The following is a 26699-nucleotide window of genomic DNA, read 5'->3' as shown; positions in this document are numbered from 1 at the left end:
TGACCAGACCTCTGAACCATGAGACCTGGATGCCCCAAATTCCCCCCCAGTGAGGCCCTGTCCTACCTCACCCTGACCCAGGGCATCCTGTTCCAGCCCTATCGGGGACACCATTGTGCCATCTGTGAATGGCAGTTCCTGGACAAAACTGCAGAAGGTGATGTTCACTAGAATACAGTGAGATGGCGCCCCCTGGAGTTGTGCAAGTGAAGCGACTAGTATCACTGCAGGCTCAGACATCATTTGGGTCAGGCAGTGCCCCCTTCAGGCAAGATTCCTTCATCTGCCTGTAGCCCCCAACCCCTCTTTTCCACCCCACTTCACCAATAAGACCAGGCTGGGCCTCATCCACAAGATCAATGTGCTGACCAGGGAGTGTGGGGGACTTGGGGGAGGAGTTCAGGGACAATAAATACTGTTACTTTTCGCATTTCCAAAGCTGGGAAACCACTGGGAGATGAGACACCAGAGATGTCAACTTTATTACTGATCACAGCTGGAAAGAAGGACATGGCTTAAATGTACACAGCGAGTATCTCACACCTGAGCCCAGAATCACAGGTTCACTCTGGTCACAGGCAGAGCCGCAGTGCCCCCTGCAGTGTCCCTGTGATATTGTGATTAATAATAAGAAATATATATTTGAATTTTGTCCTGTTTCTGGCACAGAGCTCCTAAAACCCTTGGAATCTCCTAAGCGATGAGAGCCATAAAGGTGTCTTTTGTTATGTTGAGGACTGACTTTGGACAGCACCTAAAGATGGGGGCTGATTGCCAGAAGAACCAACCATGGGATTAAAGGGTTGGAACTTTCAGTCTCACTCCTCTGACCTCCGAGGAGGCAACAGGGGCTGGAGATTGAGATCAATCACCAGTGACCAATGATTTAATCAGTCATGGCTGTGTAGTGAAGCCTCCATAAAAAGCCAAGGACCAGGGTTCAGAGAGCTTTCCTGTTGGTGAACACGTGGAAATGCAGAGAGTTGCATGCTCTGAGAGGATGAGGAAGCTCCACCCCCTTTTCCCACACCTTACCCTATGCATCTCTTCCATCTAGCTGTTCCTGAGTTATGTCCTTTGTTGATAAACCTGTGATCTAGTAAGTAAATATTTCTCTGAGTTCTGGAGCTGCTCTAGCAAATTAATCGAACCAAAGGAGGAGGTCATGGGAACTTCTAATCTATAGCCTGTCCATCAAAAGCACAGGTGACAACCTGAGCTTGTGATTGGCAACTGAAGTGCAGGGCAGTCTTGTGGGACTGAGCCCTTACCTTGTGGAATCTGATGCTGTTTCCAGGTACATAATGTCAGAATTAAGTTGAAAGGTAGGACGCCCAGCTGGTATCCAAGAATGGCTTGGTTGAGGGGAAAACCCCACACACTGGAATTGGTGATCAGAATCTTAGTCCTCTAATGAGGAATGACCGCACCTGTCCTGCTGAGCCAGCAGGGGGGTGGAAAGCAGACCTGCGTGCCTCCTCTCTGTGGGCAGGCAGAGCACAGACAGGGCCTGGGCTTTGCTCCCATCCTGCTCCAGATCTATAGTTCCCTGTGCTATACAGTAGAACCTTGTTTTTTATCCATCCTATATATAATAGTTTGCACCTGCTAATCCCAAACCCCCAATCCTTCCCTCCCCCACCCCCTCCCCCTTGGCAACCACAAATCTGTTCTCTATGGGTGTGAGTCTGTTTCTGTTTCTTAGATACTTTCATTTGTGTCATATTTTAGATTCTACATATGAGTGATATCATATAGTATTTGTCTTCCTCTTTCTGACTTACTTTGCTTAATATGATAATTTCTAGGTCCATCCATGTTGCTGCATATGGCATTATTTCATTCATTTTTATGGGTGAGTAGTACTCCATTGTGTGTGTGTGTGTATATATAAATATACCACATTTTCTTTAGCCATTCATGTGTTGATGTACATTTAGGTTGGTTCCATGTCTTGGTTATTGTAAATAGAGCTGCTATGAACATAGGGGTGCATGCATCATTTTGAATTATAGTTTTGTCTGGCTATATGCCCAGGAGTGGGATTGCTAGATCATATGGCAACTCTATTTTTAGTTTTTTTTTTTTTTTAATTTTACTTATTTATTTATTTTTGGCTGTGTTGGGTCTTCGTTTCTGTGCGAGGGCCTCCTCCAGCTGTGGCAAGCGGGGGCCACTCCTCATCGCGGTGCGCGGGCCCCTCACCATCGCGGCCTCTCCTGTTGCGGAGCGCAGGCTCAGCAGTTGTGGCTCACAGGCCCAGTTGCTCCGCGGCATGTGGGATCTTCCCAGACCAGGGCTCGAACCCGTGTCCCCTGCATTGGCAGGCAGATTCTCAACCACTGCGCCACCAGGGAAGCCCTATTTTTAGTTTTTTGAGGAACCTCCATACTGTTCTCCATAGTGATTGCACCAATTTATATTCCCAACCACAGTGTAGGAGGGTTCCGTTATCTCCACACCCTGCCCGACATTTGTTATTTGTAGACTTTTAATGTGGCCATTCTGACCAGTGTGAGGTGGTACCTCACTGTAGTTTTGATTTGCATCTTTCTAATAATTAGTGATGATAAGCATTTTTTCATGTGCCTATTGGCCATCTGTATGTCTTCTTTGGAGAAATGCGTCTTTAGGCCTTCTGCCCATTTTTCAATTGGGAGTTTTGTTTTTTTTGTTCTTGAGTTGTATGTGCTGTTTGTATATTTTGGAAATTAAGCCCTTGTGGGTCACATCATTTGCAAATATTTTCTCCCAGCCCTTATAACCTCAGCTGTAGACCCTTGAGACTGTCATGGGATGCTGAGTGCATTTGTCCAGCTCCTCCTGCAACAGAGATCCCAAATGTGCAATGGTGTAAACAAGTTAGAGAATTATTTCTTGCTCACATATCAAATGAAGAATAAACAGTCGGGGGCAGATTTGATGGCTTTACAGTGTTGGGGTGCCTAAGCTCTTTCTGACTTCTAATTCTATGATCCCTAGAGAGCTGGCCTCATCTTCATGGATCAAGATTTATCACTACCACATTCCAACCAGTGGGAAGGGAGAAATGCACTTTTTTCCTTCTTTAAATGCAGGAGCCAGAGTTTGCACACATCACTTCACTCACATCTCAGTAGCCAGAACTTAGTTACGTGGCCACATCAAGCTGTACGCGAGGCTGGGAGATGGAGTCTCTACTCTGGGCAGTGATGTGTCCAGGTAAAAGTTGGGGATTCTATTACTAAGGATGATGGGAAGAACAGATATTAGGGACAGTGACACCACCATTTTCCTGTCAGTCATTTTAGACCCTTCTCCACCATCCAGTTTGTCATCACATCCTGGCCCATGCCCACTCCTGATGCCTTCCCCATAGGGCCCTATTCTTTATCCCTACTGACACCAGGACGAATGGCCCTTACAGCTTTATACCTCGTGTATTATGAGAACTTTTAGCAGATCTTTTTGCCTCCAGTCTCTTTCCACCCTCTCCCTGTGATCATTTTAAAGTGCAAATCTGATCATATGGCTCCACAGTTTAGAAATTCTTCAGTGGCTCCCCACTGCCCAGAGCAGTGAGATTTTAACTGCAGATTTCTGAATCCCTGAGATTACATGCATATTTGGCACATATGTGCATTCTTCCAAAAGGAGCTTCAGATTTTCCAAGGACTCTGTGATTTCCCCTCAAGTTACAGGCTCAAGTTCAAATCCCTAATGTCAACATACAAGTCAACAAGTGAGATGTGTCTACTGACCTTCTTCTCAAATATCCTCTCCAGTCTTTCCTCTTTGCAACCTAAACCCAAGTCATCGTGAAATGACTCTGAACGAGCTGGCCGTGCTCTTTCACACTACACATCTTTACACCTGCTGTTCTATCTAGAATGCCTGGGAAAACTCCTATGCATCCCGCTGGCTTAGCTTAAAAGCCACCACCTCCGGAGGCTTCCCTGACTCCCTCTGGCCGAGTCAGTCTCTGCAGCATGACTCAGACTTTCATTATTCATCCTATCGCATAGCTGCTGTCAGCCAATGTCTGTCTCCTCCACCAAACCATGAACTCTGGAGCCTAGGACCCAGAATAGATAGTCCACAGGTGTTTGTTGAATAAATGTCACTCATGCCCCCCAAAACTCTAGTGTTCTTTCTGAAATGTAAATCTGAGCATCGCTTACTATGTTCCTATTTCCTTCAAGTCTTGTTACAGTGGCTTTCTCTCTGGTCTCATCTTGCCATCCTTCAGTTTTTCTACTCCAGGAAGACTGAAGTTCTTCTAATGTCCCAAGTCAGTGTTCTCCCTTGTCTTGAGGCTTTATGCATGCTTCCTCAGCTCCTCTTTGCCTGGCTAATGCCTAGTCATCCTTCAGATAGCTTAAACATTCCTTGGGAAGCCTTCCTTGACCCCCTCCCTACCCTTGGACTAGGCTGAGGGTCCCACCTATGTGTTCCCATCACACCTTGTACTTTCCCAGTTGCAACATGCATCATTCTGGGCCAAAAGGAATTGTTTGTCTTTCTTCCCGGCTAAACTGTGTGTTCTGTGCCTAACTTGACTACCAGCATGTCCCCATCCCCAAACACAGTACTTGGAAGGGAGTAAGTCCCTGACAAATCTGTGTTAAATGAAAGTTAGTTGAATGAATTTTTCAATCACAACTCAATAACTTTTCATTGCCTTTAGAACAAAGACTCATCACAGCTTTAGGGCCCTTTATGATCTGGTCCCCATATATTTTCAGTCTCATCTCTTCCAAACCCACTCTTTTATCTCAGCATCTCTCTCAAACTCTACATGCCAGTTCTATCTAATTGAATGAAGGTCCCCAAATGCCGGCTCTCAAGTCTTCCAGCCTTTGCAACACTGGTCTCTCTGCCTGACACACTCTGTTTTCTCCTCACCTCTCAGTCTTCTTCCTTTTCTGGCTAACATCCACTAATCTTTACATTTTCTTTTTTTTGTTTATAAATTTATTTATTTTATTTATTTATTTTTGCCTGCGTTGGGTCTTCGTTGCTGCGTGCGGGCTTTCTCTAGTTGCGGCGAGCGGGGGTCACTCCTCCTTGAGGTGCACGTGCTTCTCATTGCAGTGGCTTCTCTTGTTGCGGAGCATGGGCTCTAGGTGCCTAGGCTTCAGTAGTTGTGGCTTGTGGGCTGTAGACCACAGGCTCATTAGTTGTGGCGCATGGGCTTAGTTGTTCCGCGGCATGTGGTATCTTCCCGGACGAGGGATCGAACCATGTCCCTTGTACTGGCAGGCGGATTCTTAACCACTGGGCCACCAGGGAAGTCCCTTTACATTTTCAATTAGACCCCTCTTTCTCTAGAAGCCTCCCTTGACTTCCTAAGACCAGCTCTGGTGCACTTTGTTGGTACGCCGGTAGTGTTCTAGGCTTCCTTCTCACCATTCTGTTTCCCCAAGTAGATGAAGTGGCTGTCTGAACTGCGTCACTGTGATGTTTCTAATTCAAGCCCAGCACCTGCACACAGTGGGGACTCCAGAAATATCTGTGGAATGAACTGTGTTATCTGGTCTTATTCTTTACTGTTAGCAAGTGTGTCTTGTCTTCCTAAAGCCAATTGCAAGCTCCCATGCAGGCAGTGAAGGAAGCTAAAATACCTGTGGGTCTCTCCCCAGGCCTGAGCTTAATTCTTGTCTCCAGTGAGCCTGATTTATGTTCCTTGGCAGCTGTGCTGTCAGACACTTGATAAATGTATTAATCAGTGGAAACTTGGCTTAAAGTCCTGGAAAGCCTGGGATTGGGATCATGGTAACCTTAGACACTGGTTTTCTAGAGGGGACCACAGCTGCTTTCCAAAAGCCAGTGCTGGGAACAGTGTCAGTCACTGGGCCGGTTTCAGCAGATATTTGTGGAATGAATTCTAGAGCAGTGACAATGACAGGGAGGCAGGCTGTGCTTGTTCATCTCACCATGCTCTGGGCTCAGACATTCCAATGGAATGGAACGGTTAAGTGATGAGATCATGTATTCACGGTCCAAACTCAACATGAAAAGAAACTTATTTAAAATCTCAGAAAGGGTGGAGAAATCTTTCTGATAATGACTCAATGGCTTTAAACTCTACGAAAACCAGTTTGCCTTCTCTGGTCAATAAGCAGTTTTTTTATAGCTGGATTCGAATGAGATAATTATAAGAAATATGACCAAATAAAAGTTGCCACCCCAATATGAGATGCAGAGATAGACCCTAAATTGGCAACACAGGACACGGATCCCCTTACTGCTCTCTGCAGAAACACAATAGAAAATAAGACCCATATTGCAAATTCCCAAGAGCTGAGAGCAGAGAAATGCAAGGAAACACTGAGACAGAATATCGAGAGGCAGCATTTTAATATATAAACGGTCAGGATAGGCCAGAGTCTTGCTACTGCACGTGTGGTGTGGCCCTGCAGCGTCAACATCCCCTGAGAACTGGTTAGAAATGTAGACTCTCCAGCCCCCTGTTCTCGCAGACTGACTGCGTTCTAACAAGCTCTCCAGGTGATCTATATGCACATCAAAGTTTGAGAAGCACCCGGCTAGAACATTTATTAACGTGGGGTTCTGCTCTTTAAATGTGTTTTGAGATCAAAATAGACCCACTGAAAGCATTTTAGATCATTATTTGCTCCATTCTCTCTGAGCAACACCGTCCCACATCGATATCCAGCTCTAGGACTCTGAGCCTCTCTTATAAATTACAACGTTGTACTGAAGTTTGCTGTGCCATTTCGGTAGACAGTCTTTATGGATTATAAATTGGATTCCAAAACTTCCATCAACTGTTCCTTGCTCAACACCCCCAGGAGGTAGGTTGTATGATGATTTCCTTTTCTGGAGATCATGAAACTGGGGCCCGGAGAGGTTCCATGACTCACCCACGGGGCAACAAGCAAATTGGTATCTGAGACAATTGAGAACTCAAGCTTTAGAGCTGTCAATGTGAGGCTCACCCAACTTTGATGTCTTTCCTTTTTATATAAGAGGGATTTTTTTTTGTTTGCATAATAGGTTTTAAAGAAAAAACAAATGTGTAGGTAAAGCCGTGCACATGTGGGCACCTGGGATTGTAGAAGTTTAGGAACAAACTTTCCAGTAGACAGATCTGTCAGTGCAGAACGGGCCATGCCCGGCCCAGCTTCCACATTCCTCCTGCAGCCCAGGAATGGTCCAGGCCACCATCATTTCGTGCCTGGAACTACTTCTAACTGCTCTTCCAGTTTTCAGTCCCTCAACTTTCAATTCATACTCCATAAAATTGAATAACCTTTTTGAAATGTTAATGGCACCTTATAACCTCCTCTCCTCCCCTGCTTCAAACTCTTGGTTCACCTTAGGATAAATTCAGTTTCTTTTAACATGGCCTAGAATGATCTGTTCTCACTAGTATTTCCCTTGCTGTTGCAACACTGTTTCAGTTCCTCTTGCCCCAATCTCCTGACCCCAGGACCTGAACTCAAGTTCTTCCCACTTTTGTGCCTAACTCCTCCTCTTCCTTCAGCCCCAGACTTCGTGTTTCCTCAGAGAGGTCATTCATGACACCACCATAACCGAGTACCCCCTCCTCATCCTGGTGTTAGTATTTTTATATTATTACTTGGTTCTTTGCCTTCATGGCACGTAGGCAATTGTGTATTCATTTGTATTTTTGTTTGTCTACTCTATGGCTGCCTCTGTAGATTGCAAGTGTAGAACAAAGAATGTTGCCCACTCTCCAGTTCTACAAGGATCATCAAATCATTAGCCACTGCAGTCACTGACCAACAGTGCACCCTGAGAGGAATTCAGGACGAATAACAGGATGTGGCACTCTGTGCTTTGGAAATAAACCCTTAGAAAATTAGATATATATTTTTTAATATTTTTATAAAATTTTTATGAACGCTTGCATCTTCCCAAACATACAAAAGCACTAAAATCATTAACTAAGATACTGTCCCTCATGACTGGCAGTAACCTTTTGCTGAGACATATGGTTGACTGCACATGTTCCCCAGCCAAAATCATATTTATACTGGCCTCTTCCCCTTCCTCTTTGGAGCAGTTCCTCAGAGCTTTTTGAGGAACTCTTCTCAGACTATAGTCTTCAGTAAGGTCCCAGAATAAAACTGAACCTCGCAACTCTTATGTTGTGTGTTTTTCTTTATATTGGCACAAGCTTCAAGAAGACAGGGACCATGACTATCTTTTTCAGCATTGTATGTCCATCCAGCTCTTTGCACATTGCTTGCCATGTAGTAGTTGCTCAATTAACATTAGTTGAAAGTATTAATTTTTTAAATTGTTCTTGATCCTCCAGAGTTTTAATCCTTCCCTCCTTGCTATTACAGAGAGACGTTATTGTTTAGCGGTTACGTGCATGGACTTTGGAGCAGGATCACCTAGATTCAAATGCTGGCTCTTCGAACTTTGGGCAAGTTACTCTGTCTTAGTATCCCCATCTGTGAAGTAGGGAAGATGATGATAAGAATAATACCTACTTTATAGGCTAACATAACATAGGATGATTAAATGAATTGACATAGATATAAAAACAGCAGTGCTTGGCACATAGTAAAATTAACTATTATTACTATAACTGTATCTTGTGCATTGCTTTATTAGTGCATGCATCACTCCTTTTTGTAATTATTTTCATACCTATGTCACTCTCTAGGTCATGAATTAGATCGTTGCTTACTTCACACTCATGAGGTCTAACACAGTGCCTGGTCAAGTCAGCACTCAATAACATTGAACTTAACTTGGTATGTTACATAACATTCAATTATGAAAAATGTATATTATTTCTTTTTCTCACCACACTCTCCTATTATTGTATCTCTTCATTAAAATTAGGCTAATAATGAATAACAAATCATTGAAATTAAAGATTTTCTTTAGCTTGGGGAAAAAGAAAATGGAAAACAAAGAACAGAAGTATAACGTATACCTGGAGAGGAAATATCTCTTGGGTTGCAAAATCCGGAAACCATTTGGAAGGATAGGCTTTATGATTCTACTTAGAGGCCATCATGTTTGTAGAGGAATTAACTCCTTTCATCTCTGCAATCCATGCTTTGGACATTCTACCTAACATATTAAGTCAGGAAACGATGAGCCGGCAATATTATCAAGAATCAATCTGTACCACAGTCATTCCTAGTACACCCGAAAGAAATAATCAAAGTTGTACACAAAGATTAATGTAAATGGATGGTCATACCAATACCATACTATGACTTATCATAGTGAAAACAGCCTAAAAGTCTTCCATAACCCATGTGGGAACAGTTAAACATGACATGGCACAGAGCCACCTAGTTGAAAATGATGCAGCTAGTTCAAACCATATTTTCGAAGAAAATATGTTGGAGACACAAAATTGAAAGGCACAAAAATTAGATTATAAAATGGTGCTTTACATGGGATTATATGTGATTTTAATTTTCATCTCTAATATTTCTGTACTTTCCAAACTTTTACACTTTAACGGAAATGTGGTTTCTTTTCTCTTTTTTTTTTTTTTTTGGCCATGCTTTGTAGCTTGCGGGATCTTAGTTTCCCAACCAGGGACCAGTCCCAGGCCCACAGCAGTGAAAGCGCTGAGTCCTAGCCACTGCATTTCCCGGGAATTCCCAAAAAGTGGTTTCTTTTTAAATCATAAAATAATTTTTAAAAACCCTTTATCCATTTTATATTTTGGCATTCATCCCATTATTTTTACTGTTTCTCAAGAGTGTGGGCCATGAACAGTTTACATCAGGATCCTGGTGCAGGCAGGTGCACACTTAGGTATCAGAATCTGCGTTCTCACCTAACTGCTCAGGTGAGTCTTCATTGAATACATGCTAAAGTTGGCAAAACTTCAGATTTAGTAACTAGGGAAGAGGAGAAAAACCTGTGTTTAATATTAAAGAATTATAAATGGATATAACCTTTAAAATTGTGAATCACTATACTGTACACCTGTAACTTACAGAATATTGTACGTCAACTATACTTCAATAAAAATGTTTTTACAAGAACAATGTCTCAAGAAAGCTACGTGGCCAGAAGATGGCGCAGGTTTTCCATTTACCTGATCTACGTCATCAGAATGAAATCTTGTTCAAAAGAAATTGCTCGATCTCATTAAGTAAATCCAGGAGAGCGTCCTCACCCTGAAGTGAGAAACTAGAATCTTTACTATGGGATGGGATTAGGCATCCTTTCTTCATAGAATCCACTCTCCTCTAGAGAAGGATGAGTAGGTTAGGATATGTCCTCTGGGCTAGAACAGTACTACACCCCAAAGGAAAGCTCTACCCAACCCCTTGTTTTGTCTTGGCTGCAAAGTCAGGCTGGGTTAAGTTAGGGTGGGTCTCTGTGGAATTTAGGGACAACAGGAGTGAAAAGCAAAGGGAGAGGGTCTCTAATTCCAGGGCAGGTAGAGATGGATGCAACAGACTCCCCAGCCTCTCCTCTTCTTTTGCCTCCACTTTGAGTCCTGGCATCAGCGGGAGAACCCACCACCTTGGCACCTCCACTGAAGTAGTGATGGGAGCACCAACTACAGGTGCAAAACGCCTTGTCTTTCAAGACCCAGCTCCCTATGACAGCTTCCAAGGAACCTTGCCCAGCCCTTCCCTGCAAGTGTGGCTGACAGCCTTCTCTGTCATTCCTAGAACCCATGCTTGCCTTTACCTTTTCAATAACACGTTGTCTTAAAATTAATCTGTTTACAAGGTCTGTCTTTCCCAGGAGATGCCAGACTACGAGCTACTAGCCATAGGCTATCAGCTACTGCTTTCCTCCATATCAGCCATAGACTGGGGGGAAAATATCATTCACAGTGGTGGTGAAAATAATTATTACCCAGTAATAATATTAACCAAAGGAAGAAAAAAAAAAATGGAAAAAGAAAATGTGTAAGACCTATTTGAGAAAAAAAAAAAAAACTGCCAAAAGTTTAAACAAATGATAATAACAATATTAAGAGCAAACGTTTATAGGAGTCTTACCATAGCACTATTCTAAGCATTTTTGCATATTTTACTTCATTTAATCAACAGTCTATGAGGTAGGTAGCACAGTATTTCTCGTTTTGCAGGAAATGGAGGTACAAAGAGGTTAAGAAACTTGCCCGATGAGATTTCATCTTCACGGCTGGAAAGCTTGAATAATATATGACTCTTCCCCAATTGTTTTTTTTTTTTTACAAGAAAATTAGTTATTTCTGAGATATACATTTTAAAGTAATAACTAGGATTATTACTTATAACATTATACCAGAACATATAAGATTTTTAGAAATTTCACGTAATGTCTGAAACATTTATATTAACATATTTCCATACATATTTCCATACAAATACAAATATAAGATTTTTAGAAATTTCATGTAATGTCTGAAACATTTATATTAACATATTTCCATACAAATAACCCAATGAAAGTTTAGTATTAGTTGTTTTGTTTGTTTTTTTATACTGCAGGTTCTTATTAGGCATCAATTTTATACACATCAGTGTATACATGTCAATCCCAATCGCCCAATTCAGCACACCACCATCCCCACCCCACCGCAGTTTTCCCCCCTTGGTGTCCATATGTCCATTCTCTACATCTGTGTCTCAGCTTCTGCCCTGCAAACTGGCTCATCTGTACCATTTTTCTAGGTTCCACATACATGCATTAATATACAATATTTGTTTTTCTCTTTCTGACTTACTTCACTCTGTATGACAGTCTCTAGATCCATCCACGTCTCAACAAATGACCCAATTTCGTTCCTTTTTATGGCTGAGTAATATTCCATTGTATATATGTACCACAACTTCTTTATCCATTCGTCTGTTGATGGGCATTTAGGTTGCTTCCATGACCTAGCTATTGTAAATAGTGCTGCAATGAACATTCAGGTGCATGTGTCTTTTTGAATTACGGTTTTCTCTGGGCATATGCCCAGTAGTGGGATTGCTGGGTCATATGGTAATTCTATTTTTAGTTTTTTAAGGAACCTCCATATTGTTCTCCATAGTGGCTGTATCAATTTACATTCCGACCAACAGAGCAAGAGGGTTCCCTTTTCTCCACACCCTCTCCAGCATTTGTTGTTTGTAGATTTTCTGATGATGCCCATTCTAACAGGAGTGAGGTGATACCTCATTGTAGTTTTGATTTGCATTTCTCTAATAATTAGTGATGTTGAGCATCTTTTCATGTGCTTCGTGGCCGTCTGTATGTCTTCTTTGGAGAAATGTCTATTTAGGTCTTCTGCCCATTTTTGGATTGGGGTGTTTGTTTCTTTAATATTGAGCTGAATGAGCTGTTTATATATTTTGGAGATTAATCTTTTGTCCGTTGATTCATTTGCAAATATTTTCTCCCATTCTGAGGGTTGTCTTTTCGTCTTGTTTATGGTTTCCTTTGCTGTGCAAAAGCTTTGAAGTTTCATTAGGTCCCACTTGTTTATTTTTGTTTTTATTTCCATTACTCTAGGAGGTGGATCCAAAAAGATCTTGCTGTGATTTATGTCAAAGAGTGTTCTTCCTATGTTTTCCTCTAAGAGTTTTATAGTGTCCAGTCTTATATTTAGGTCTCTAATCCATTTTGAGTTTATTTTTGTGTATGGTGTTAGGGAGTATTCTAATTTCATTCTTTTACATGTAGCTGTCCAGTTTTCCCAGCACCACTTATTGAAGAGACTGTCTTTTCTCCATTGTATATCTTTGCCTCCTTTGTCATAGATTAGTTGACCATAGGTGCGTGGGTTAATCTCTGGGCTTTCTATCTTGTTCCATTGATCTATGTTTCTGTTTTTGTGCCAGTACCATATTGTCTTGATTACTGTAGCTTTGTAGTATAGTCTGAAGTCAGGGAGTCTGATTCCTCCGGCTCCATTTTTTTGCCTCAAGACTGCTTTTGCTATTCGGGGTCTTTTGTGTCTCCATACAAATTTTAAGATGATTTGTTCTAGCTCTGTAAAAAATGCCATTGGTAATTTGATAGGGATTGCATTGAATCTGTAGATTGCTTTGGGTAGTATAGTCATTTTCACAATGTTGATTCTTCCAATCCAAGAACATGGTATATCTCTCCATCTGTTGGTATCATCTTTAATTTCTTTCATCAGTGTTTTATAGTTTTCTGCATACAGGTCTTTTGTCTCCCTAGGTAGGTTTATTCCTAGGTATTTAATTCTTTTTGTTGCAATGGTAAATGGGAGTGTTTCCATAATTTCTCTTTCAGATTTTTCATCATTAGTGTATAGGAATGCAAGAGATTTCTGTGCATTAATTTTGTATCCTGCAACTTTACCATATTCATTAATTAACTCTAGCAGTTTTCTGGTGGCAGTTTTAGGATTCTCTATGTATAGTATCATGTCATCCGCAAACAGTGACAGTTTTATTTCTTCTTTTCCAATTTGTCTTCCTTTTATTTCTTTTTCTTCTCTGATTGCCGTGGCTAGAACTTCCAGAACTATGTTGAATAATAGTGGTGAGAGTGGACATCCTTGTCTCGTTCCTGATCTTAGAGGAAATGCTTTCAGTTTTTCACCATTGAGAATGATGTTTGCTGTGGGTTTGTCATATATGGCCTTTATTATGTTGAGGTAGGTTCCCTCTATGCCCACTTTCTGGAGAGTTTTTATCATAAATGGGTGTTGAATTTTGTCAAAAGCTTTTTCTGCATCTATTGAGATGATCACATGGTTTTTATTCTTCAATGTGTTAATATGGTGTATCACATTGATTGATTTGCGTATATTGAAGAATCCTTGCATCCCTGGGATAAATCCCACTTGATCGTGGTGTATGATCCTTTTAATGTGTTGTTGGATTCTGTTTGCTAGTATTTTGTTGAGGAGTTTTGCATCTATATTCATCAGTGATATTGGTCTGTAATTTTCTTTTTTTGTAGTGTCTTTGTCTGGTTTTGGTATCAGGGTGATGGTGGCCTCATAGAATGAGTTTGGGAGTGTTCCTTCCTCTGCAATTTTTTGGAAGAGTTTGAGAAGGATAGGTGTTAGCTCTTCTCTAAATGTTTGATAGAATTCACCTGTGAAGCCATCTGGTCCTGGACTTTTGTTTGTTGGAAAATTTTTAATCACAGTTTCAATTTCATTACTTGTGATTGGTCTGTTCATATTTTCTGTTTCTTCCTGGTTAAGTCTTGGAAGGTTATACCTTTCTAAGAATTTGTCCATTTCTTCCAGGTTGTCCATTTTATTGGCATAAAGTTGCTTGTAGTAGTCTCTTAGGATGCCTTGTATTTCTGCGGTGTCTGTTGTAACTTCTCCTTTTTCATTTCTGATTTTATTGATTTGAGTCCTCTCCCTCTTTTTCTTGATGAGTCTGGCTAATGGCTTATCAATTTTGTTTATCTTCTCAAAGAACCAACTTTTAGTTTTATTGATCTTTGCTATTGTTTTCTTTGTTTCTATTTCATTTATTTCTGCTCTGACCTTTATGATTTCTTTCCTTCTGCTAACTTTGGGTTTTGTTTGTTCTTCTTTCTCTAGTTTCTTTAGGTGTAAGGTTAGATTGTTTACTTGAGATTTTTCTTGTTTCTTGAGGTAGGCTTGTATAGCTATAAACTTCCCTCTTAGAACTGCTTTTGCTGCATCCCATAGGTTTTGGGTCGTCGTGTTTTCATGGTCATTTGTCTCTAGGTATTTTCTGATTTCCTCTTTGATTTCTTCAGTGATCTCTTGGTTATTTAGTAACGTATTGTTTAGCCTCCATGTGTTTGTCTTTTTTACGTTTTTTTCCCTGTAATTCATTTCTAATCTCATAGCGTTGTGGTCAGAAAAGATGCTTGATATGATTTCAATTTTCTTAAATTTACTGAGGCTTGATTCGTGACCCAAGATGTGATCTATCCTGGAGAATGTTCCGTGCACACTTGAGAAGAACGTGTAATCTGCTGTTTTTGGATGGAATGTCCTATATATATCAATTAAATCTATCTGGTCTATTGTGTCATTTAAAGCTTCTGTGTCCTTATTTATTTTCATTTTGGATGATCTGTCCATTGGTGTAAGTGAGGTGTTAAAGTCCCCCACTATGATTGTGTTACTGTCGATTTCCTCTTTTATAGCTGTTAGCAGTTGCCTTATGTATTGAGGTGCTCCTATGTTGGGTGCATATATATTTATAATTGTTTTATCTTCTTCTTGGATTGATCCCTGGATCATTATGTAGTGTCCTTCCTTGTCTCTTGTAACATTCTTTATTTTAAAGTCTATTTTATCTGATATGATTATAGCTACTCCAGCTTTCTTTTGATTTCCATTTGCATGGAATATCTTTTTCCATCCCCTCACTTTCAGTCTGTATGTGTCCCTAGGTCTAAAGTGGGTCTCTTGTAGACAGCATATATATGGGTCTTGTTTTTGTATCCATTCAGCCAGTCTATGTCTTTTGGTTGGGGCATTTAATCCATTCACGTTTAAGGTAATTATCGATATGTATGTTCCTATGACCATTTTCTCAATTGTTTTGGGTTTGTTTTTGTAGGTCCTTTTCTTCTGTTGTGTTTCCCACTTAGAGAAGTTCCTTTAGCATTTGTTGTAGAGCTGGTTTGGTGGTGCTGAATTCTCTTAGCTTTTGCTTGTCTGTAAAGCTTTTGATTTCTCCATCAAATCTAAATGAGATCCTTGCCGGGTACAGTAATCTTGGTTGTAGGTTCTTCCCTTTCATCACTTTAAGTATATCATGCCACTCCCTTCTGGCTTGCAGAGTTTCTGCTGAGAAATCAGCTGTTAACCTTATGGGAGTTCCCTTGTATGTTGTCATTTTTCCCTTGCTGCTTTCAAGAATTTTTCTTTGTCTTTAATTTTTGCCACTTTGATTACTATGTGTCTCGGCGTGTTTCTCCTTGGGTTTATTCTGTATGGGACTCTCTGCGCTTCCTGGACTTGGGTGGCTATTTCCTTTCCCGTGTTAGGGAAGTTTTCGACTATAATCTCTTCAAATATTTTCTCTGGTCCTTTCTCTCTCTCTTCTCCTTCTGGGACCCCTATAATGCGAATGTTGTTGCGTTTAATGTTGTCCCAGAGGTCTCTTAGGCTGTCTTCATTTCTTTTCATTCTTTTTTCTTTAGTCTGTTCCGCAGCAGTGAATTCCACCTTTCTGTCTTCCAGGTCACTTATCCGTTCTTCTGCCTCAGTTATTCTGCTATTGATTCCTTCTAGTGTAGTTTTCATTTCAGTTATTGTATTGTTCATCTCTGTTTGTTTCTTCTTTAATTCTTCTAGGTCTTTGTTAATCATTCCTTGCATCTTCTCAATCTTTGCCTCCATTCTTATTCCGAGGTCCTGGATCATCTTCACTATCATTATTCTGAATTCTTTTTCTGGAAGGTTGCCTATCTCCACTTCATTTAGTTGTTTTTCTGGGGTTTTTTCTTGTTCCTTCATCTGGTACATAGCCCTCTGCCTTTTCATCTTGTCTATCTTTCTGTAACTGTGGTTTTTGGTCCACAGGCTGCAGGATTGTAGTTTTTCTTGCTTCTGCTGTCTGCCCTCTGGTGGTTGAGGCTATCTAAGAGGCTTGATGGGAGGCTCTGGTGGTGGGTAGAGCTGACTCTCCCCAATTGTTTTTATTTTTAACTCAAATCTCATCAAAATCCCTAAAGAATGAAAGTTCACTGCTGTAAGAGGTTCATATTTTATGTAAGTACATAAATCCTAGAAAAAATCTGAAAGATTGTGCATCAAATGTTGGAGGTCTCTTTGATTCTTTACACTTTCACGTATTTAACAAACTTGTTGCAATATGCATGTATTACTGAATTCTAAGCATTGTGAAAGGCACTTCAACTGAATTATCTCAAGTTCTCCCAACACCATGAGGTAAATACTATTTTGCCCACTTTATAAATTTTAGAAATGCAAGCACAGAGGAGTTTGCTAACTTACTCTAGGTCACACAGCTGGTGAAGTGGAGGTCTCAACCCAACAGCCTGAATCTGGAGGGATGAGTGCCTTAATAGCAGAAGTCCCAGGACTCTGGGACTCAGAAGAGTTCCTAATTCAGGCTAGAGCATCAAGCAAATCTTCTCTTAGAGAAGCAGAGGGTCATCAAAGCAGAACTTAGAAAAAACAGTGCTCGGCACACAGTATGTACACACTAAATGTTTGACAAATGAGTTGATTAACCTAGCAAAGTGAGTAGAATTAGGGTGAGGAAGGGCATCCCAGGAAGAATAAGTCTTAGCTCTGGCTCCAAGCTGGGTTTCTTCAACATTCTGGTGCTGCAAGTCCAGAAATGACTCTCCTTTTCGGGTCTAGGGTGTCCTGGCAGGTGGCAGGGGTGTCAACTTGATAATCAAGCTGGAACCAGACAAAATCTTCATTTCTGACAGTCCAGACAAGGCTGAAGAGCTGGTCATACTCAAAGATGAACCGGTGCCAGACAAGAAGGCCAGTGCCAGGCTCAGCCTGTTTGCTCAAACCCCCTGGGAAGCTCATCCTCTACTTCCAAAGTGATTCCCTAGGATCGTTCTGGACCAGGTAGGGGACTAAGGGGCAATGGTTTTCCAGGACTTTTTGCTCATATTCTTCACAAAACACATTTTTAGGTTGACACCTACGATTTTTCAATCATAAATTTAAATATTGATAGTTTCAAAGGTTATATTTTCTAGTGTTTTTGTATTCTGAACATACCTTAAGTGTATTTTTTGTCAAAAACAGATTTAGTTCTTCCAGTTTATGGAAAGTGTTCTCCTTATAACCTAACTGGCAAAGCCAGTCCCATGAGACAAATCATACTTTCTATCAGGAAACGTTGGAGTTCACATTTCAGTTCAAATAATGGTGTTAACGTACATCCTGGGGACATGTATCTCACTTCTGATTCTCAGTCCAGTAGAGACAGGGTGTGTCGGAGGGAGGGAGGGAGGGAAGGGTGGGTGGATAGATGAAAGGAATGGATGGATGAGTGGATGGACAGATGGATGGATCAATGGTTGGATGGAGAGGCTTGTTGCCTGGATGAGATGAAGTACCTCCTCTTTCAATATCTCTCATGGAAGCCTCCAGGTTGGGCTTCTTAGGGATTCCTACTTAGAAGCTGGTACCCTCAACCAGATTTTTATGCCAGGCAGAAATGCCGCCATAATGAATCTAGTAATCATTTTGCAAAGAGAGAAAAGAAAGATTGAGAAAGAGAGAGGGGAAGGTCATACCTCAGTCACCTTCTCAAGGAGATCAGCTTTAGATACATATGGAAGCTGAGACCCTGGAAACTAAGTCTCTTAAAACTATGTGGGAGCCACAGCATGTGGGTGGGGGTCTGTGGCTCCATGGTCTTTCCCTTGGGTTTTTCCTCTCTCACCCTCTTGCACAGACACAACACTGAGAATATGCAAAGCCACGGGGAAAATGGTAGAAACTTCACCATGGCTGTTGCTGGGAAGAGCAATTCATAAATGCTCTGTTCTTTTTTTAACCCTCCAATTTGACATCATACTATAGCTCATGTAGGCTTTTATTCCTGAATACCAGCTAAACTTCTTAGGCTTAACCTTTCGGCCTCAAAAATACTGGGCAGATGCATTACCTGTCTACCTCTTTATAACTATAATAATTGGCTGTGTGCTCTTTTTTAAATTAACATGATGAGTACCTCGCCACTCAACTCCATTCATACAATCACAGAAGAAATACCAAGAAGAAGCCATCTCAGCATTAAGATCTAATTCCTATCAATGGAGTGAACCATATGTTCTTTCCTACAGCTGAGGAAATTTACAACAAAAACTGAATGTAGATATATGAACACTAAGCAGTTATAAGTTTTTGGCCTTATAATTTTGACCATGGTTAATTTGACTGTCTCTCTTATTGAGATGTAAAACAAAATGTAAATTGAACTTCTTAGATTAAGTACCATTAATATTATAAATGTTCTCAAATATTAGTTATAAATGATGTTATAATATGATTTCTTTTGTGTTAGGATCCCTACTCATCTTCTGTGACACTTGAAGGATTTAAGCTAAGACATGTAAAATTGTTCAAAATGGAGTCCCAGTGGTCCCAGTGTGAACTTCCATATTTGTTGTCTTGAAAAGTCTGCTGGAGGACTGAGGATGTCTTAGAGGGATAAACGAAGAGAAGTTTGATGGGTGACGTAAGTCACTGGAACAGAAGAAGCGACTGATGAGTCAAGGCCCCCTCCACTGGGGTAAATGTTATTCCTTAAAATGAGACGCCTCACTGAGGACCTGACTCTACCTGCTGAGAGCTGTTGCAGAGGGACGCTGCCAGAGGCCCTCTCTCAGCAGAGGGCCACTTCCCACTCCCACTTGTCGGGAGACCCATTGTGGACTGGAGACCACTGCTCCTGCAGAGATGTCTCCTGCCCAGGCTTTTCATTGGAGAGGTCCTTACCCCCTTTTCTATTTTCCCTACTTTGACTAACGTGTCTTGCATGCTAACTGCATGCAGTAAATCGAGTGACTGGTGAATTGAATTTTGGCCATGTTTCATCTATCTCCAAGCCATGATGCGTGCCTGCCCCTACTGTTGGGCCCTGTGACAAACATTGGGATCTGTTACCGATCAAACTTGGGTCAACTCGCCTGAATGCAGTAAAGCCAATCCACTGACACCAGGTTGTGGTGAAGGAAAGTGCAGGGTGCCAAGCAAGGAGTCCAGGGCAGCTAGTGCTCAAAACACCCGAACTCCCAATGGCTTTCAGGAAAGCTTTTTTTTTTTTTTAGGAAAGCATTTTTTTTTTTAATATTTTATTTATTTATTTATTTATTTATTTATGGCTGTGCTGGGTCTTCATTTCTGCATGAAGGCTTTCTCCAGTTGCGGCAAGTGGGGGCCACTCTTCATCGCAGTGCGCGGGCCTCTCACCATCGCAGCCTCTCTTGCTGCGGAGCACAGGCTCCAGACGCGCAGGCTCAGCAATTGTGGCTCACGGGCCCAGTCGCTCCGCGGCATGCGGGACCCTCCCAGACCAGGGCCCGAACCTGCGTCCCCCGCACCGGCAGGCAGACTCTCAACCACTGCGCCACCAGGGAAGCCCCTAGGAAAGCATTTTTAAATGCAGGTGAGGGAGTGGAGTCACAGGGTATATGATCAGCTTGTGCACAATTCTCTGACTGGTTGGTGGTGAGGTACAGGACAGTGTCACTTTATCAATCCTCAGGTACCAGGGGGCTATGTGTTCATGGTCATCAGGACTTTAACTTCTTCCATTTGGTGGGGGTTTTAGCATCTGTAAAACAGCTCGGGAAAAATGCATCAAATACTGTTATCTAAGTACTTCAGAGAGGAACTAAAGCAGAGGACAAGTTGGGAGGGTTCTGTTCTGGAAGGCTGCACAGAGTCCAGCATGGTTACAGAGCCACGGAGAGAGAAAGAAGTGGACAAACACAAGGGCTTGGGAATGATTAAATATGGGGATTGAAGGAAGGAGAGAAATCAAGGTTGACGCCTGGGGTTATGTCTGAATAACAGGGCAATAAGTGGTGCCTTTATTGCCTCGAGAGCCTGGAGTCGTGGCGGTGGGGTGGGCGTTGGACACGCTCAGCCGGAGGCACCCAAGAATCGGAGCTGGAGGTGGAGCTCAGGAGGTTACTGGATTGGAAGTCAGCAGTGGCTTCAGGCTTGCGTGAGATGTTCGGAGAAGCAGCGAAGGGGTGCAGATTGAAAAGGGATTGGGCCTAGGAATTTGCAAACTCTGCAAGGGGAGGGAGGAGCCAGCAAAAGATTGGGTCAGTCCTCCAGCCTCCTTCCTCACTTTGCTCAGGGCTGCATCTCAGGCTGGAGCCCCTCTCCAGGTAAGGCTGGCAGAAGCGTGGGGCACGGGGTGGGTGCTGTCCTGGGGCCCCCTAGCTTTACAACCTGCTCTGTCCCTCACTGACCCGTGAGAAAGGCACCTTCCTAGGCATCCCTTACCCTGAAACTGGGGACATTAAAATAGTAGTGCCATGAGAAGAAGATGAAGGCCAGGAGGAAATGAGGAAGGACTTAGGTACTAACTTTAAAAACAGAGTCGGGAGGTGAAATTGACAGTGTCTTTTGGAAGCAATGGTATAACTGAGAGCTTTAGAGCTTAGGGGGCCTCCTCCTCCATTCCCTAGATGTGAGGTCTTGAACTTTATCTGCAACCTATTTCGTCAGAGTATTTCTGCATTTCCTTCACTGTTAGAACAATTGATTGAATTCTTTTTTCAAACAACAAAAGGAATAACATGTTTACTGTTATAATCATATAAATGTAAGCAAACACATAACTAGAAAAGTATCTTTTTTGTGTGTGTGTGTGAGTACAAAATGGGGTACTTTTCTACATACCAAACCTTAAATTTTGAATTCGGTATCATGGGCTTTGCTTGAATTCTAGACCCTGAGCACAGCTGCACGGGAGACCAAGTCCTGCTCTGCAGAGAACTCATCCTCCTTCCAGGACAAGGACCCTCAGTGGGTGAGCAGTGGTAAAAAACAAAATTCAACCAATTTGAAAGTCGAATTGAGCAGCATCCATTCTAGCAACTAGAAGTGTGCTCCTAGCAATTACACAAAATGGAAGGTTTTTAAGAAGAAGAAGCGTGGGGCAAGGGAGTCATTAGGGAAAGAAAAGATTACTTTTTCAGGGAACTCTACCTAACGCACTGTGGTAACCTAGATGGGTGGGAAGTCCAAAAGGGAGGGGATATCTGTATGCGTATGGCTGATTCATTTTGTTGTGCAGTGGAGGCTAACACAACATTGTAAAGCAACCGTACTCCAATAAAAGTTAATAAAAAAAAAAAAGAAAGAAAATATTACTTTTAGGTCAGAACATCTTTTAGGGGAAGGCAATGGCAGTTTTATCATGCAGACTGCTTCTTCCTCTGGGGGTCAAGCTATAGAGAGGACCCACATGACAGATGACCTCCTTGGTGCCAGTCAGAAAATTCCAAACTGGTTGGCTAAGATTGCATTTCTGGGGAAGTTGGAAACTGCAAGTAAGTCAAGTATTAAGTCTAGGTTTGGTGTTCTGGGCTTTAGCATAAGTGATGCCATTTGAGGCCTGTGGTTTTTCTTTAGTAGCAGCTAAGCCTTGGTAGTTGAGTGGCTTGGTAACTGGAGAAGTGGAGAAGGGTGTGGGAACACACATATTTTAGAGTGATCCAGGGGAATTGACCTTCTGAACACATGAGGAATGATTCTAGGGTGGGGACCCTTAACCTGGAGCTTTGGTAGTCTAATATTATTAGCAGAATCCATGACTTTGTCACCACTAGAAATCACAGGTATTTTCGTTTCATGTTACAGTTTTGCAGGTATCATGGAACACAGTTTTACACTCTAAGTCAAAATTCAAAAATAGGTTAGATCTGCTGCTCGATCTTGTTAAATAATAGGTTAAGAAGCTCACATATTCTATATCTCAAATTATTGTTTTGATAACTGTATCATGCTAAATTCCATTCAGATATGAATGAAAACAAATGTGGTCTCTTTCCTGCCCAAGATGCTAGACACCCTGAAATTCTATCCTGAACTCTGGGTTCAGAATCCCTAAATCAGGGTGGAAAACAAGATTTAAACACCGAGGCTGGAGCAAACTTGGTAAGTTTCAGGTCAGGCTTAGGGGGCCATCAAAAAGGGTTTAGCACAGGAGGACTCCAGGGGCTTTTAATCAGTGCAGTGATGAGTGCTGCATTATGTTCTAAGGAACTTGCTCTAACAATATACGGCAGGAGGGCAAAATTTGGAGACAGGAATCAGGAAGGGTGAGAAATGTTGACCAATTCACACACCCAAGGCATTGCGGGTGGGGAGGGTTGGCGGGGTGGTAAATGTTTTGGTGTGCCTTTTAATCGTGTGATTCTTACTCATTTTGTACGACTTTAGGCTGTGTTAAGTAGTTCGAAATGGAATCACAGTGGCCAGTGGGCGCCTCCATGATGATTGTTCTTAAACAGTCGATGTTAGACTGTGAGTGTCTAAGTGTGACATTTTAGGAGTGTTAATGTGGGTACGGAATTTGTTTGATAAGGTCCAAGGAGAGACATCACTGGAACAGGAGCCACGGATATAGATAAGACCCACCAGCCAGGGCTTAACTGACTTATGATGCATGTGTGATTGTGTGCAAGAAGTGGAGAGAATCATAAATTGAACTTTGGTTTGTATCATAGTCTCCAATTCCGGGACTCACCTGGCCTTCCTGCAAGGCTAGGCCACCTTAAACCAATTTCCTCTTAATCTGGGGTGAAAAACAGCTTGTTTTGATTTGCATTTTCTTGGCTTGTGACTGCCATCATTTCATATATTTATTATCTACTTGCATTTCCTCTTTACTGAATTAACTTTTCAGAATAGGCAGCCTGTTTTTAGTGTGCTTTTTTTGTTTTGTTTTGTTTCTCTGAATTTGCTGATGGTTTTGTGGACTTCCTTTTCTCGAGAGAAAGAACAGTTCATATTCCCACCCCATTCTCTGGAACCACCCAGCGTTTGACATTACTGTATACTTTTCACATTTTAATTACCCAAAAGATCTAACAGTTCCTGCTGCCCCTCTCAAGGTGGAGAGGGGGGATATTTGGCCCAGAACTGACCATCATCAGCTTTCTCCAACACTGGAACCAGTTTTGTTAGCATTCCCCTGACTGCTAAAACTGAGCATGTTTTTATCTGTTTACTGTCCATTCTCATTTCTATGGTTTTGTGTCTATTTACAAAAATGGGACTGTACTATCTGCATTTTCTGCAGCTTGTTTTTCCTCTGATATATCCAGGACATTCCTAACCAGTGCATTGTGTCCCTGATACAGTCACTAATAGCCACCTAACTCTGACTCCTCAGTGGGCATAGGGCTTCTTTGGTTCAATCCTTCTCTTATTAAAGGGTATTGTTTTCTGAGTTTTTGTCACAAAAAGCTCAGTACTAAACCTTTTGTTCATGTATTGTTAAGTCCAGGTGATTTTACACCTGGTGTAGATTCTTGAGCGGAGAGTATATGTATTATTTCTGATTTTAATAGGTGTTCCAAGTTCCTAAAAAGTTATAACTATTCCCACTCCAGATAGAGAAAAGTGATCCTAATTTTTTCTATTATAGCCACAACATCTGGGCTTGGGCAACTTTTCATGCTTAGTATTCATTGCTTTCCAATTTCCTCTTTTTTAAATTTTAATTTATCATTTTACATGAACTTTTACTATAAGAAACATTAATGATTTTTGTGGTGGTTTAGAATTTGTTATTCTCTCTTCTGTGAAGTACTTCCCTGTTTTACCTTTTTTGCAGTTCAGAACTCTTTAATGAAAATTGTCTGTTCTATATGATTAAATGGAAAGTTCTGGACATGGAAACTTTTTTAAAATGTTGAACATTTTATTGATTTTTCTTTATACTCATCTGATGAAGATTTTGTGTTTGTTTTTACTTTTGGATCAATATTTGATTATTTTAAAGTTTTGCTAGGATAGCATTAATTTCATCTAGAGTTTTCTTAATTACCGTACATTTGCAAATTTATCTTTTAAAATCCTCATACTAGGTCCTTTTCCACGCTTAACTTTGCACATTGTAATTTTTTTCTGTTTAAGGAAAATTCTTACTTGGCTTTTGATTTTATTGTTTACAGTTTTCTTTTAAATTTCTACTTTTATTTGAGCCTTTTGTCTTTTCTTTCCTTGGTTTAACTTAACCATGTTGTTTGAGGCACAAAGATTTTTTTTTTTTTAATAGTAATCTTTTATTTATTTATTTATTCTTATATTTATTTTTGGCTGTGTTGGGTCTTCGTTTCTGTGCGAGGGCTTTCTCTAGTTGTGGCAAGCAGGGGCCACTCTTCATCGCGGTGCGCGGGCCTCTTCACTATCGCGGCCTCTCCTGTTGCAGAGCACAGGCTCCAGACGCGCAGGCTCAGTAGTTGTGGCTCATGGGCCTAGTTGCTCCATGGCATGTGGGATCTTCCCAGACCAGGGCTCGAACCCGTGTCCCCTGCGTTAGCAGGCAGATTCTCAACCACTGCGCCACTAGGGAAGCCCCAAAGATATTTATATTTTTGGATTATCATAACTGAAAATTTTTCTTTGCTTCATTTCATACTTTTGATCTGAATTATGCTTTATTGTTCAGTACTGCCTTCTTTGTGCTTTAATTTTGTCAGCATTTATCTGTACAACTTTGCCCTTATTTTCAGTTTTCACTGGTGTTTTGCTTTAATAGTATTTGTAGGACATATAGAGCAGTCTTGTTACTGAACTGAACTTGGGTTCACTCACCTAACACACAGCAGTCAATCTATTGACACTGGGTTGTAGTGAAGGGAAGTACAGCATGTATTTGCAGGGCACCAATCAAGGAAAATAGGCAGCTAGTGATCAAAGGACCTGAATTACTTGCTTGGTGCCCTGTAAATAAACACTTTACTTTTCCTTCACCACAGCCTGGTGTCAATAGATTGACTTTGTTGCAAGAGAACCTGAGGTTGAGTTTGTAACAATTTTGGTGACCATGAAGGGACCACTGTCCCAAGTGGGCGTCTTACCTGTGGAATATTGGTCCCTGACAGGAGGTGGCTGTAAGATTCTGTCCAACAGCTTCCTGAGCACCTTTGTCTCAGGGACAGCCCTGAGCATCTGCCACCAACTGGGTGTCAATGACCCTCAGAGATTTCGTGATGAAGGAAACAGGGCACTTGCTTGAGATGTCTCTGCTAAATAGCCGAGCTCATGTGTGATGGCACCAGGGTAATTTTTCTTTTAGCCACTTGACTCTGTCTGTGGCAGGGCATTGATTTTGGGGATTTTCTGCATTAGACTAAGGAATCTGAAACACTGAGAGATGCCTCGTGTTTGCTGGCTGACCTCCTTGATATTTGACAGCACTAGCTATGAACAACTAAAGATGGGTAATCAGAGCTCTGTTCCAACTTGTAGCCCATTAGGGTATATTCAGCAGAATAGGGAAACTTTTAGTTATGCGCCTCTGAAAAGAAAAAAAAAATGGGGTTCTATTGTAACACTGCTTGGTCTCATTACTCTTTAGGATCTGGGGAACACTGGCCCCCTAATGGCTCTCTAGATTATAAAACTATCTTTCAACTAGAACTATTCTGTGAAAGGGGAGGAAAATGGGATGATGTTTCTTATGGATAGCTTTTTATGCTATTGTATCAAAGTGGCACTTATTCAGAGAAAAATGTAACATGCATAGAATTATGATACACAAAGAAATTTCCTCCAATAAGGAGATATTAAAAGCTTTACCCGATTCTCCGGAATGAAGAAATGAGGGATTAATTCAACAAATAAATGCTCTTACAGTTCTGCCATCTCTGCCCCTGTATGGTGGGCAGAATGCGGAAGCAATCGCCAGGGTCCTATATCCCACAGGAGCCAACTCACCCTCACCTGCTCTGGCAGGAGCTGAGGAAAGCACACTGGTGTCCTTCTTGTTACCTGACAGGAAACCAATTTTGGCCAGGGAACCACTATTGTTCAGGCAGAGCATTTCCCACTGAGGCAGATTCCCATTGGAGGAATAAATACCCAAGATCAGCCAGCAGGTTTTGTGTGGATACACTCTCCCTTTTCAACCTCAGACTTGTTTAATTGGAAAAATAAGATACCAACCGATTGGGAAGACACTACCAGGATGGAAAATCTATTCTTCTCCATCTTTGCCACCCACAGCCCAAATTGGGCTGATGTTCAGGGTTTGCTAACTCCCCTGTTGGCTGAGGAAGAGAGGAGGATGGTGATAGAAAAGGCTAGAGAA

The 26699-nt window shown here is 41.6% G+C and overlaps 2 long non-coding RNA genes across 2 annotated transcripts in view; one reads left to right on the top strand and one right to left on the bottom strand.

Moving 5' to 3' along the window:
- LOC309613458 overlaps positions 1-26699 on the bottom strand; it is a 64035-nt gene that overhangs the window by 6288 nt on the left and 31048 nt on the right. The window lies entirely within an intron of this gene.
- Positions 20008-26699, top strand: part of LOC309613356 — a 62776-nt gene continuing 56084 nt past the window's right edge. The window contains exons 1-2 of the long non-coding RNA XR_014235674.1: positions 20008-20757; positions 21324-21404. This is a non-coding gene — a long non-coding RNA (uncharacterized lncRNA). The remainder of the gene's footprint in view (positions 20758-21323; positions 21405-26699) is intronic.

The sequence above is a fragment of the Balaenoptera borealis genome (genome assembly GCF_965194805.1).
Source record: "Balaenoptera borealis genome assembly, chromosome: 1".
Classification (NCBI taxonomy): Eukaryota; Metazoa; Chordata; class Mammalia; order Artiodactyla; family Balaenopteridae; genus Balaenoptera; species Balaenoptera borealis.
Note: the sequence above shows the minus strand (reverse complement) of the source record. Positions and strands in the feature narration are given on the sequence as shown.